This window comes from Lolium perenne, chromosome 3, assembly GCF_019359855.2.
Source record: "Lolium perenne isolate Kyuss_39 chromosome 3, Kyuss_2.0, whole genome shotgun sequence".
NCBI lineage: Eukaryota > Viridiplantae > Streptophyta > Magnoliopsida > Poales > Poaceae > Lolium > Lolium perenne.
Genome location: NC_067246.2, coordinates 8,334,320 through 8,346,482, shown reverse-complemented (window position 1 = coordinate 8,346,482; position 12,163 = coordinate 8,334,320). Strand labels below are relative to the sequence as shown.

Sequence of the window (12,163 nt, the reverse complement as noted above, 5' to 3'; positions counted from 1 at the left end):
GACCTCGTCCGGTCAGATGACGCCCACCAAATTAAAGGTTATTTCTTCGCCCCCTGTTCCGTTCTAGTTTCCGTTCCCCATAATCGCTCCACCTGCTGCAAAGTAGCCCGCCTGCCCTCTCTGTGTGTGTCTAGTGCCCCAGCAATTTCCATTTCGACCTAGTAGTATTTCTCGTCTTGCTGGATCACACCGAACGCTACGCTCACCCTGTGCATTCGCAGATGGGGTGGATATCCAACTGACCGAGGAGAGCCGTCACGGCTCAGCACCCGTGTGTTGTTATGCCGGTGGCGTCGACGACGGTGTCGGCACAGCCGCAGCCCCAATCGTTGTTAGGCCGATGTCGGTTGGGGGCGCTGGCTCACTTTGTAGCCCTGTTCCTAATAGTTGGTCTTTTTGCGGTTATACGCTGGCGTAACTAGTACAATGGCCAACTTACCAATCTCTGTATGCCAGCAATGAGGTCACGTACAGGGACCGATTGCTGATCACAGGAATGTATGTTTTGTAGCTGAACATTTCCGAAGCAAGACAATTCTAAGGGTTCAGGGTGTTCGTGTTTCTCTTTTTGCGTAAATCTAATCAGACCAATCAGTCTTATTTGACAAACCTGAAACTAGTCCTTTTTTTTTAAAAAAATCATGCCTTGGTCATTTTCTAGCAATTGCAGTTGGTGAAAGTACTTATATTTACCATGCTGGGTTAACTACCTAATTCTTGATCATGTTTTAGTAATTGCATGACTCTGTACATGTATAAATGATCGTGCTGAGCATTATTAGACTGCAATAATTTGGCTGGAGTTTTGCTTATTTCAGCATGCCCTGTGCTAAATTTTTTGAATTCTCATGATGGAACTTGAGAATAAATTTTGATGTTACTGTACTAATATTGTGTTCTGTAGTTTTGCAACTGTTTGCTGCATCCTGGAATACTCATAATATATCTCATTATACTAGATTGACATATAATTTTTACTCTTTTTGTACTGAACTATATTTTGTTGAACAGGTCAGTTTATCCTGCATATGGAGCTAATGACTGTAGCCATCAAATGCCCCAGTCTGCTCCTCAAGCGGAACCTTATGGTGACAATCTTCCACACATCAATCCCAGGTACTGAATCTTGTTCATACAACATTTTCTAGCAGTCAAGTTCGTCTTGCAGCTCATCTTACTTAAATGTTCATACTGCACCTCACTAGAATTACCCTATAATTATCATCTTCACATGTGTGATAGGGGCCTACCGAAGCTGAGAAGAAAGAGATGGCGCCACGGTGGCTCTTGGCGACTTCTGGTGACCTTGGCCGGCTTGGAGGCTTGATGGGAGAGCTGCAGGTCTAGCTGTTCTGTCCAAGTTATATATGATAGTATTGGTTTGGCATTTTTAGTTGATTAACATTTAATCGCCACTGCTTAGGCTTATTAGGACAGTGGCTAGATTTATTGGTTGGGTAAATATTTACTTGCTCTACTTTAGCAGTTATGGTTAAATATTGACTTGCTCTGGTTTGAGTGGCGAAAAGGTTCAGACTAGCTCCGTTTTGTTTTTATAATGTGCTTGGTGTTACTTGGCAGGGAACCCGGAGGAAGCCGTTGAGCACCTGACCAAGGCGATCCTACTGAACCTCAAAAACCATATATGGTACAAAGAGGTATGATACGTAGGCAATTTACACAACGTTTCTTAATCCCGCTGTACATAGGGAACATCCTTGTGTTGGCTTTGAATCCACTCCAAAGGCCAAAGCACGTTCATGTTGGATGAATTGGCAAGTCATCCTGGTTATTAGACGTCCTGGCCCTGTTATGTGGGTGTGAATAACACTGGTTGTTATTGTGTGGCCTTTTTCTTTGATTGATAACTATGTATTTTCATCCTAGCACTCCATGGTTTAATTGTTTTCCTTGTCTACTCATTTAGAGAAGTATCATCTCTAGAGGAAGTTGAGTTTTTTATCTATTTAGAAAATGAACCATTCAGGTCATTGTTTACAATTTAGAAGAAAAGGGCACATGTTTATCATCATCAGAGCAAATTATTTTACCCTTTTATACGTTACCTTGTGCCAACTCACTTAAAGTTCTTGTAACCCCTGCTTCGTAGGTCAGTCACAATATCAGCAATGCTTGGAGAGCTTCCTGAGTTCAAAATGTCGCGACTCTTTGTATGTGGAGCTGTCCTCCCGAGGAGTTGGATGCAGAGTGAATGAACTTCTCAATCTCGACATGTAGAAGAAGGTGATTATGTTTTACCTGTAGTTTGTTTTAGTTGCACAAAATGCCTTGGACTGTGTGTGCTAGTAAAAAATGCCTTTAAGGTCATTGCAAAAACAGTATAGTTAAACATGCCTCATTTTTTTATATTAAATCAAATATGGTTTCAACATAACAACTGAAGAAATTGTTCTGTAGGTACTAAAACTTATATTGGTTTACAGATTTTGTGGTCACTATTAATTCGTACTAATAGACTAAATGGTCCGCCCAATGTGGACATAGTTGCTTTTAAATCTGAGATTTGGTGATAACTTCTGTGTTGGATTTCTCCTGAGGGATCTTATTCAATGATTTTTTTTAATCATTTTGTTGTTCATTGATCTTGAAGTTATTTTCAGGATTGATGACGGTGGGTCGGATCATGGAACATTATTTTTCATTGGTTTTGCCTTTTCTCATTGATCAAAACGTTTATTACACAAATGCATGATCTTGTTGATGTCATGTTAGAGCTTATACTCATGTTCCTGGTTCTTGTATATACCCAATTTGGGTCTTTCACTGTTACTTATATATGATAGTATTGATCTGGCATTTTTAGTTGACTGACATGCCACTACGAAGAATTATTAGGACAGCATGTAGATTTAGTGGTTTTGGTTAAAATATTTACTTGCTCTGCTTTAGCGGTTATGGTTAAATATTGACTTGTTCTGGTTGGAGTGACGAAAAAGTTCGGACCAACTCTGTTTTGTTTTTATAATCTGCTGTTACTTGGCAGGGACACAGAGGAAGCCGTTGAGCACCTGGCCAAGGCGTTCCTACTGAATCTCAAAAACCATGTATGGTACTAAGAGGTATGATATGAAGGCAATTTACGCAACGTTTCTTAATCCTGCTGTTCATGTTGAATCCACTCCAAAGGCCAAAGCATGTTCATGTTGAATGAATTGATACGTCGTCATGGTTATTATTAGAGGTACTGGCCCTGTTAAGTGGGTGTGAATACCACTGGTTGGTATTGTGTGGCCTTCTTCTTGGATTGATAACTATATATTTTCATCCTAACACTCCATGGTTTAATTGTTTTCCTTGTCTACTGCATCTAGAGAAGTACCATGCCTAGAGGAAGTTGAGTTTTTTTTTTCTCTATTTAGAAAAGGAACCATTCAGGTCATTGTTTACAATTTCGAGTCCATAGTAAGATCGTGATTTAGGAAGAAAAGGGAACATGTTTATCATCATCAGAGCAAATTATTTAACCCCTCGTTGTGTAATATTTGTGAACCGAAACATAGATTGTGGTCAGTTTGTATGTTTTGTGTTCTCTGATCTTTATTCCTCTGGTCTGTGATCTTGTAACTTAGATTGTTGGATCTAGAGCTTCTTAATCAAATAGATGCTTTATATTCATGTGTTCACTGATCTAGTAACTTAGATTGTTTGGTCTTATTCATGTGTTCTCTGATACTGTAACTTAGATTGTTGGACCTGGAGCTTCTTAAACTAAAATTTTATTTAGTTGTTATCTGACTCAAGTATATGCCATTTGCTTATTTTATCTCAAGACTTGCTGCACATTTTCATTTTTCGTCATATAGAAAATGGTCAATGGTGGTAGACTCAAGAGCTGGATGTGTGTGAATTTCGCTCGAAACGTGCAAGACGGTGTTGCTACTGGATTCTGTCACGAACTGGGTTTCATGTGCCAAGCCTCAGGGTCCCTGACATGCTTCTGAAGCCTGTTCTTCCGGCTATATACGTGCATCTGGATCAAGTGGAGCGCAAGGATCAGTTGACTTTGCTCTGAAAGCTCTGTAACATCATGCGATGACCATACTCAGACTGCAGCGCATGGAGCTTGAACAATGGCTCACTTTACGGTATGTGAACTTTCAGTTAAGATGATTTCTGTACTACTAGACTCAAGGTTCAATCCAAATTAATGATCATATTGTGCTGGTATCTGTCAGGTGACCTGAAGCCTATGTGCATGATCGATCTTGGGCTTCTTTCCCAATGTTGTTTTACCAAGCAAGTGTTTAAGGTGAACAAGCAGATCCATGGCAAGCCTTGCTCTGAAGATAAATGTCAAGGTCGGTGTTCAAGCGAAACTTGCCACTTCTCGTTGTGCTTTGTGTGTTTCTTGAATCGTCGAGTCTAACATGGCACTATATTTTCGAAGGCTGATGCAGTGTCTAAGTTGCATCCCTCTGGTCACCGATAGGCCTGCGATAATATTTGGCGCTGATGCCACTCATCCCCATCCTCATTGTGGTGAAGGCATCATCCCTGGCATCGTCTGCGATCATCCGAGTTCTCCAACGTTGGTGACCATCGCTGTCCTGAGGACCTAATTTCTCGATCTCCATGTACAAGCAAGTTTATATGTTGGTTCAGTTATCTGAAGTGTCTGCTCAGTCCGCAGCCTAGCATAATTGTGTAGATTAGGTAGCTAGAAACTATTATATTAATCTAGCAGGGTTCTAGGTATATAGAGACCGCAATAACGTTGATCTGAAAGAACCCAACCCATTGATGTCAATTCCCCCTGTGGAGATTGAAACTGGTTTACATCTATGTTGTCTGTGATGGCACAGAATAGAACAAAATCCATTTGAGCTCTTTAGTGTTACTGTCGTGCTGGCAACAAATCGATTTCTAAGTGCCAAAATAATTACCATAATTGATATAGTTGTTAGCATAGAAAAGAGGCAAGAAAAAGCCAAGTATAAATGAGTTCGTAGGTAGTGTGCGTGCATGTATGAACGACCGGAGAGGTGAGCATGATACAGTCGTCGTGACGATTGAGGCAAACGCATACAGGTTGAATGAGAGGCAACAACCATAGCCAAGCACGAGCTAAACTTAGCGTGCGACATTATTTTGCGGGTGTGACTTTGTGAGAGAAGTTTGTTGTACGATTTCTGACTTTGTGGTGATCACTAGAAAAAATATTGGCATATATTAATTAACAGATGCAGTTCATTTTTTGGCCGTGACTTGCAACTTTGGCTGCAAGGAGCATCCCTAGTAGACTGAGTTCAGCTGCAACAATATCAATTTTCATTTCTTCAAGTGATGTTACTGGCTGAAGATTTGGCTCCAGATTTCATCTGTCTTCACCTGGCAGGATTGGTTAACCTGTAGCAACAACCAACTAGAGCATTGATGATTGATGGATCAGATCGTAGCCACGCAGGTGAATCACGATCGGAGGCTCTGCGGCCGCCGCGGCCACGCAGATGGGCGGCTACTGATAGGCCGGAAAAATATAGTCTCTTCTTTTTTCGTTTGGAACCCCGTAGCTGGCACACGCACGTATGTATTGATGCTTGTACTATCTACCTTGCACGTACCTGGAGTACATACGTATTGCGTATTGATCTTGATATGGTAGCGTGGAACACGTACTTGGGAAACTGGCACGCACCGAGTACCGTCGCGAGCATGGCCTGAATGTGGGGATGGAGGAATGCCACGTCACCGAGGGGGCAGGCGACCGCACCGCTGGGTTTGACCGGGCCGGGAATTAAGGAGGCGCAGCGGGGTACGTACGGCGCCTGTTGGACTCGAGGAGTGCTTGACCCTCCATCCCTTTCTTAATTTTTCTCGCACAGCCACAGGTGATGCGACCCTCCACCGCCTAGGGTTAGCTCCCGCCGCCACCGAAATCCTCCTGTCGTCTGCCGCCGGCGCAAATGGTCGCCAAGCTGTGGACAGGAGGTCGTCCTCCCGCTGCTCGCCCGCAGGCAGCGCCCTCAAACGTGTCGACCTGCACAACAGCTCGTCTATGGCAGATCCAAGCTCTGTATTGCCCCCATGGCACATCCACGGATCCAGCACACGCCAGGAGCTCCCATGAAGGAAACTCCCTCGTCCACCGCCCTCGTCAGCAGAAGATGACCACGCCCGGAGCGACACTGAATGAAACTGAACGGAACTTGCTGCTAAGCACTCCCTTCGCTGTTAACTGCTACTATTACATCTGATTCTCTAAACTTGAGCGGAAGGTGCAACATTTTCTTGCTCTGGATGCATGCGATATCTTCACTTGTCTATATCGCAAAAGAAAAACCCTAGGAGCAACATAGAGATCACACATCTAATGACCCAAAACTCCATAAGCTCAAAAGAGGGGATTCATAGTTTCTACGAGCTTATTCAAACCACAACTTATTACCACCGATTTTCCATAAGCTTGCTTCTCCATAAGCATAAGTCCAAAAGAAGGGGGCCTTAGTGGCTCCTCAGTAATGCCAGGAGTGTGAGACATGGCCGGCAGGGATTTGTGGATACACTGAACCGACACACAACAATGATGCGTTTCTTATGCAGGCAGATGATTTGGTTGTGCTGCATTCAAGAAGTGGACAGAAACAAACAAGGAAACACACACAAAAAACCGAGACCATTCAAGCACAATTTGAGTTCCATGCATCTGCCATCATACAATGCAAGCTACTTGGTGGCGGTGGTGCACCGATGAGACATGCCAACTATGTGGCGTCAACACGTATATTAAGGAACCAAAGTAAGACAGGTGAAGACATAGCAATGGTGACTCTGGGTGTGTGGCAGCCGTTTGCAAATCGCTGCGAAATACGATCAAAATTTGTGAAATCCTTATATCGTATAAATGTTCGAAAGAGATTCCTTCAAACCCAAATCTTCCTTCGTGACGTGCATCAATGCTGTCAGCTAAGCTTAGCAAATCGAGGAAGCAAGAGTAGTATTTCACAAGAGTCTCTGGAAGAAACTCCTCTCGGACCTTGTGCTATAAATTTTAGTCAGATCTTTCAGCTCATCCGCAATGGCCTGATAGCAGAACATGTATTGCTCCTGCAAATCACAAGATGGTCTTAGGGTGGAGTGCTACGATCTGCTTTGCAGTGTTCTGGGACACTACTTCATTAATATATCTTGTACATGAGCTACCGATATATAAATTGAGTAACACGGCTCATTAAATGGTAAACAATTTCCCAATTTGATATTTTTTTTGAAACAGGGGCCCCAATTTGATTTGAGACTTGAGAGAATATTGCGACTGACTCAGAAACAGAAATAATTAAAAAAAACATATATACCTCTGTTTGGACCATCCCGTGACGCTGGGATCTAAACTTATTGACAATTGCTGCAATATCTATAGAAGATTGTTCACCAAGTAATACCCTCTCTACTGTATTATGGATGGTGATGTAAGCACCAGTTCTCCCAATGCCTGCACCGCAAAAACCAGAAAAGGGAACACAGTATTATCTGAGAGTGTGCAAGGGTGAAAAAGAAATCATGGCATTACAAATCAAACCTGCCATGTGCAACTATTCGGTACCCTTTCGGAATCTTATATAATCTTTTTAGAACGTTCCGTACAGCACTGGTATCATTTGGCACGCCATGGTCGTGCCATGTAGAGTGCCGGGATGTGGAGAACATGATGCACTTTAAGTGACTGTAAAATAAAGAGTGATAAGTTGCAAGCTATTTCTTACGCAGTTATGTTTAGAAAACCAGAGGAAAAGTAAACTTGGAAGAAAATAAGTATATGTTGCAAAATAAAGAATCTGCAGAATTTATAGCAAAGCATGATAAATATTCACCAATTGTGTAAGCTAACGTGTAGTAAAAATTGCTACTCCCTCCTATCTAAAATAAGTGTCGGGGTTTTAGTTCATTTAGTTCAAATTTGAAGTAAAACTCGACACTTATTATGGATTGGAGGGAGTACATCAAGTAGTGGTAAAAGGAGAAATTCATTCATCAGAGTACAATCAGGACACTAAATGATAAGACTGATGAATCAATGCCTTAAAAGCTGAACTGAAATCTTCACTAGCTCTGTAAGCATGATTGTCATAACAAAATGGAAGAAAAAGTACGGTGATTATATAACTAATGATGAAAGATATCATTCATCAGATATAATCCAGAATGCAATATGAGAGGACCTTTTCCTCAAATGTGAAATACATCAGGTTCCTTCTCACGAAAGCAAAAGCATTACATGCCTCTAAAGGGTACAACTGTACAAGAACTTAAGTCTATGCATTAGTGAACAAGAGTAATGGAATAAAATAGAGTAAAACACAGAATAAAAGAGTCCCTCACTTGTACAATTGCGCAAGATATCTTCAAAATTTGTCAAGACACAAAAGCTACAAATATATAGTATATGTACACATGTTTACCTCATTATGTTGCACCTTCACACTGCGCAAAATTAATTCACCATCTTGTCTGACCTTCGTGATGTTAACAATAAATTTTCCGTATTTTCCTTGGCACTTGCTCAATGGAAGATACTCATCACACTGCCGGTATTTAAATGTAAATCATATTAGATAGAATTTTACCAAAGAAAATGCATGGTTAAAATTTTGAACTGTGTGACTATTTACAAGATTAATGATCTCAGAATTTTATCATGGTACCAAAGCTGCAAGTACACCTGAAATATGTATCTCCCGGAGTGGAAACTTCAAAATGGTAAATGATTGCATAGAAAAAGAATCAAATCTCTCCCTCCCTCCATTCATCTCTCTAGTTAGGGAAATTATGGGTCTATTATTAAGGAAGGAGGAAAAGAAAGATTACATGTTTTGGTTTCTCCTTAATGATACCAAAGGGGCAGACACCCCTTGTTTGTTTCTAAGATGAAGCCAGGATTCCATGATCCATATGTAGGAGAGCTGGGGAAGCATATGTCACATGCTAAAAATACCGATACGGTGTTTCCCTATCCTGTTGAGTTTTGAAAATTTCTCTAGGAAAACCTGACAAGTGTATATGTGCAGGCATGCTTTCATTGTGTACATTTTGTTTTCATGTTCCAAGCAACTGAATTACATATGACAAGCTGAGAAGTCTACATGCAACCACATCCATATAGCGAGGCAAAAATCGCTGAGCATTTAGCATCCTTCAAATATATAAAGCAGAAAATAGACTTGTCAAGAGAATGTGACTTTATGAAAGAAAAAATGAAGTGATAATAAAATAACACATCACCGTATGCAAACATGTAGAGTAAGGTCGTGCTAGAACTATGGAAGACAAGAGAAATTTGATATTAGGTCAACACAACAAACCGCAAGTCACGAGTGTTCGTTGTTCGTACCTTAATATAGTCAAATTTGCGAGCATAACAATTAATGGAGAGCTGTTCTCAACGACCATCCGCAGAAATCTTCTAATGTATTGACTAGTGGTCCTTGAGTAGAAATGAACTTAGTTTGATCTATGTCATAATGCTGCAGATTTTAAATGCAACAATGCTAATTATGATTAGAAAGAAAGAAAAGGGCAAAGAAAAATAATTACCAGGAAATATACTGTTTTTACCTTTATAAGGCTTGCATTGATGTAGTCATTGCTTTTCTGAATGCCTGTTGAGGACTGTAGTCTTATCCTGGTTTCATCAACTAAAGAAAAGAAAAGTCAAGTTACATCCAATAATTTATTCCACATGGAAACATGGTGCTCTTGCAGAATATGCATGACAGCCTTCACAAATTAATACTGCTCACATGGAATGGCATCAGTATAGCGGTTCCTTTTCCTATTATCAGGATTTAGAGCCACTTCACAATTCTGAGTCGACTGGAGCGTTTTTCTTACGTCCTGAAATAATTCATTGAACCAATAGTTGCATGATTTGCTTCAGATGAAATATTTCTTAATTCTTATAACAGGAAATTTCAAATTATTCTTAATATATACGACCAATAAAATAATTAGTCCACAATCTTCTGTTTCTTGTCAATACTTATATCTTAATTGTTGCTTTTGCTTGCATTGAAAGAAATATGTTGATGAGCTAGTGCGGTACCATGAAGTTAGAATTCAATGGGATCAGGAAACCCTCTCGGCATTCACGGTGACAGATCAATAACCAATTAAAGAAACACAAATCCAGTCTTGCTTTGTCTGGTGGCCTAGATGAACAAAATTGGTGAACTATTTTCCTCCGAAAAAATACCGAGCTACTTCATTGTTCCAGCTTAAGTCCATCTCAGGTAACCGCATGAGAAAAATACAAAGTCCATGGGTAGGTTCATTACTTCATTCCAAGGAAGAGACAATGCCACAAGAGAAGCAGATTATTCGAAGTTCTAGTTTTGTTTGGTGAATGCTAATGTTGATGATGTACTCTGGAGAAAGCAGCATAACTCTTCAGAGTTGAAGCCACATTTTAGATGTAGCTTTGGAAATAGTCTATATTAAATCTTAATCATATCCAGCACATTCATTTCTGGTTGCACACCTATTTTCCACTCTCATGCTTCACTTGGAAACAAGGCTGCGAAGATCATCTGGCACTAACCTTTATACAAAAAGGGGAAAAAGAACACCTCAAACATCGTTCACAACTCAAACTCGACTGATTGCAGAATTAGAGACTCTAGCTACAACCACTTTTGTTAAGTGATGGTCTCATTTTGGGTTGTCATGTCCTTTTAGTGGATCTTTTTGCGGTGTTGTGCTCTTGGGTTGTCGGTTCTAGTTGGCTTAGAGGTTGCTTTCTTTAGGTGTTCTCTCGTGGATGTGCTCTTGGTGTGAGCTTGGCCCTATTGTTGTAGGTTTTCGCTCGGTTTTCTCCTAAAAACTTAGCACCTTCTTCTTAATTAATTGATGAGGCAAAGCTTTTGCCTCCGTTTCAAAAAAAAAGACGGTGTTATTAGTTTCGCAAAGGAAAGAAAAGGTTGGTGATAATTTGGCCATGCATTACCAGAGTCAGACTAGCTCAAATAGGAGGATAAGAGGATGACTATACCGTAAGGTCTATATACTCCCGGTGGATGGCGAGTGGCTGCTTGAGCTTTTTGTCGAATGCCTTGAGCGCCTTCTTGCAGTACTTCACCTCGCTTGGTGCCAGTGCTCTGGGCGGCGGGTCCATGGTGGGGTCGGGAGTGTAAAACATTTGATGCGGTAGCTCGGGCAGGTCAAACTGGATCAGCTCGTTTGAGGTACATGGGCTTGGCTGCCAAGAAAGAACACAGCCGTGGATTAATTGGGTCCAAATATTACCTTCGTCCCAGTTCATAGGGCTTACACGTATCCCTAGGTTCTCAATTTGGTCAACATAATATTAATTGTACAACACAAAAAATATATCATTAGAAAGTAGAACACGTGAGCTTTCTAATGATATATATTTTGTAATATATATCTTGTATTATCATTGTCAAATTTACGACCTAGGAACATGCGCAAACCCTATGAACTGGCACGGAGGGAGTAAAATCATCACTTCGCCTTTACTGATTAAATTCGATCACCTGTGACCATATAAACTACCCATCCATCAAAGATGTCTTAGATTTATCTAAATTCAGATTAATGTCTAGATATATCGGAAATTCAATTTGACTCCCGAAAAAATTGTACATGTACATCTCCACAATATATGTGTGCCCGCCAAGGTTCGCAAAAAAGGATAATTTTTATGGTCTATGTAAAAAAGAGAAAAAAAACTTGTGAAAAGCCTTATTTTTAGCATCGTATTTTTTTATACACGTCACACGATAAGTGGATTTTTCATGAAACGACTTTGTGAGCGTGTAGCACATGAAGATCAACTGCCAACCCAACTAGGAGGTAACCCCTCCAAGAGTAACAAGCTTACGATCTCTCACTCGAACAAATCGTAATGGAGAGATCAACACTTATGCAAGGATGCAAAAGCAAGAATACAAAGGGTGTTCAAATCCTTCAAACACAAATCCTACCCAAGCAATAAATTCTAGGGAGGAACTAGAGAGGAAGAACAAAGAGGAAATCAACAAATAACTCCAAGATCTAGATCGCAAGAGTTACCCTCACTAAGAGGATGAATTGATTGGTGGAGATTGTAGATCTAGATCTCCTCTTCCAAAACCCTCAAGAATATGCAAGATTCATGAGAGGGAATGTAGAGGAAGAAGCTTTTGAGGTT

General features: G+C 40.6%; 1 long non-coding RNA gene and 1 pseudogene across 3 annotated transcripts; one reads left to right on the top strand and one right to left on the bottom strand.

Annotated features, from left to right (window-relative positions):
• Nucleotides 1–4,828, top strand: LOC139830027 (uncharacterized). 3 transcript variants are annotated; one of them, XR_011754571.1, is made up of 9 exons: nt 1–37; nt 1,012–1,116; nt 1,243–1,341; nt 1,582–1,658; nt 2,111–2,244; nt 3,005–3,080; nt 3,825–4,106; nt 4,197–4,319; nt 4,409–4,828. It is a non-coding gene; the product is annotated as an uncharacterized lncRNA (long non-coding RNA). The 3 variants fall into 3 exon arrangements; XR_011754572.1 differs by lacking the exon at nt 4,409–4,828 and having other exon boundaries at nt 2,116–2,244; nt 4,197–4,402; XR_007867310.2 differs by lacking the exon at nt 4,409–4,828 and having other exon boundaries at nt 4,197–4,402.
• A 2,064-nt stretch (nt 4,829–6,892) lies between these two features.
• LOC139837468 (protein-tyrosine-phosphatase PTP1-like) lies at nt 6,893–11,433 on the bottom strand (annotated as a pseudogene).
• Nucleotides 11,434–12,163: the final 730 nt, after the last annotated feature.